The 2,076-nt window shown below is 30.2% G+C and overlaps 1 protein-coding gene across 4 annotated transcripts in view; it reads right to left on the bottom strand.

Annotated features, from left to right (window-relative positions):
• The window catches only part of LOC106689551 (uncharacterized), a 39,719-nt gene extending 38,340 nt beyond the window's left edge, over positions 1–1,379 (bottom strand). For 2 of the 4 annotated variants that reach the window (XM_014434569.2, XM_014434571.2), the window contains exons 1-2: positions 1,304–1,379; positions 209–415 (exon numbers count right to left, since the gene is read on the bottom strand). The gene's annotated coding sequence lies outside the window, so the exon portion shown is untranslated. The remainder of the gene's footprint in view (positions 1–208; positions 416–1,303) is intronic. The other 2 variants (XM_014434573.3, XM_014434576.3) reach the window with 2 other exon arrangements.
• Between the last annotated feature and the right edge of the window lie 697 nt (positions 1,380–2,076).

Below are 2,076 nucleotides of genomic sequence, written 5' to 3'. Positions count from 1 at the left end.
TCTTTTTCACAGTAATGCACATACTAATTCACTTTTTATTTCTGTTTTAGAAGGTTCGGAAAAAAACCAAAAAAAAAAACCTTTGATTTGTTTAATACAGGTTGCGGGAAGCGCTTCATACGGAGAAATTTCTTTTGATAAATAAAATGGAAATTAACAAAGAAATAACAAATGAAAGCTATATTTAAAATTTACAGAAAAAAAATACCTAAATTATACTTAAGTCCAGGGGAATGAGAACTGTGAACTACGGTGTGGAAAAAATGCGTGCGATGTTGTCCTCCCAGCCTATACTTCTACTATGCCTTCTGCGATAACACCGTGATGTTGCTCTGCGATAACACTCTGTGGTGTAGTTAACATGTAAACATGTTAACACTGAGACCAATGACCATACCATCTGCTTAACCAAAGCCTGAGAGATGAAAAAACAATTCTTTCAATCCCTGAACATAAAAATGAACCCTTATATGTTAGAAATCAGAAAAGTTAAAATAATTCAATAAGAGATCCTAAAATCGATAGCATTTTCATATTCTGCATGTCCCAAAACATATAAATGGACCCTAATATGTTAGTAATCAGAAAACTTAAAATTAGTTTATATGCGATTATAAAATATATAAAGGTACTGTAAGATAAGATATGTCTTAATGAAATTATATGTATAATAATGTATTCGGATGGTTAATCACTTATTTTTTTCAAATAAAAGATTATTTATGCAAAAAATTGACGGATATAAAAGTATTCGGATGGTTAATCGTATATTTTTGTACGAATAATTGTTTATTCGTGTAAAAAATTCACGAATAGAGAAGTATTCGGGAGGTTAATCGTATTTTTATTTGTTTGTGATGATGGAATAGAGCGAAATATAGCAATGCGTGGTGCCCTCCACTTCAGGATTAGATTTAACGACAGGACTGATTTTTTATTTGCTTATGCAAGGAAAAAAAAAAACTAAAATAAATTTTGGAAAAATAAGCCCATTAAATTCGTTTTGGTGAAAAAACATTAATTAAATACAATGATTATACTGATAGTAACCTATATTTTAGGTTATTAAACTCTTGCAATGGAAATATAATCCCAAAAATGAAGTAAATTTTATTTTATTATAATGTTTTGATCCATTCCCTTTAATAATCATTTTATAATGTTGACATAATAAAGTTAATGTAATGAACTTGCTTTCACGTGTACGGAGCATCATGATTACGGACATCTGAGTGCATTGTCTACTAATGCACGGAAACTTTTTATAGATTTCCTACTGAAGAAAAACAAGTAATTTTCTTACATTTAAGGGATGATGTTATCCTCCTTTGAAGAACCACGGTGACCAACTGTTTCCGGCGCCGGGCCGGTTACAGCGGATGCACTGGCCTAGTTAACGGGCCCGTCCCTGAGACGGACCGTGGTGGTGGGGGACTCCGTTGTTCATGCGATTTATGGCACTTACAGTCTGCTTAGGTAGATGACATTGTATAACTTCAGTGGTAAATATATTAAAGAAATATATTAAAGTTTACAATTTTCTTTCTCAGTTATCAAAATTGGCTATAGAATTTTTTTATTACCAATATATGTGGAACCACGTTAATAAACTCCAATAAGGAACTAGGTCTTGAAATAAATTTAGATAAAACTAAATATATTGTTAGCAGTAAAAACTCGAGCAATTTCGGTGATATAGATATAGGAGGAAATACGTTTGAAAGGTAGAAAGGTTGAAGTATTTAGGTTCTATGGTAAGTAGAAAAAACGAAATTGATGAGGAAAAATTATCAATAAAAGCAAGTTTTTTTATAATGAATAATTATTTTTTTTATTTTTAAATACATTCATCTTAATAAACGATCAACTAATAAAAGATACTAACAGGATTTTCCGAAAATTTCACGTAAAACATTACAATTCCTGTCCTCATTGGCCTTTTAAATTTAAACTTAAATTTAAACAAATAAAGATCCTTAGTATTATTACTAAACCTTTGTTGTATTACATGTATGAAAATATGGCCACAAAAAATATAAATATAGTCATTAAACACAGCTTGTATCTAATGCTGTA

This window comes from Halyomorpha halys, unplaced genomic scaffold (assembly GCF_000696795.3).
Source record: "Halyomorpha halys isolate HHAL.00 unplaced genomic scaffold, Hhal_1.1 Scaffold1392.1, whole genome shotgun sequence".
In the NCBI taxonomy this organism is placed as follows: Eukaryota; Metazoa; Arthropoda; class Insecta; order Hemiptera; family Pentatomidae; genus Halyomorpha; species Halyomorpha halys.
The sequence above is the reverse complement of the archived record's forward strand: the minus strand, read 5'-3'. Positions and strand labels throughout refer to the sequence as shown.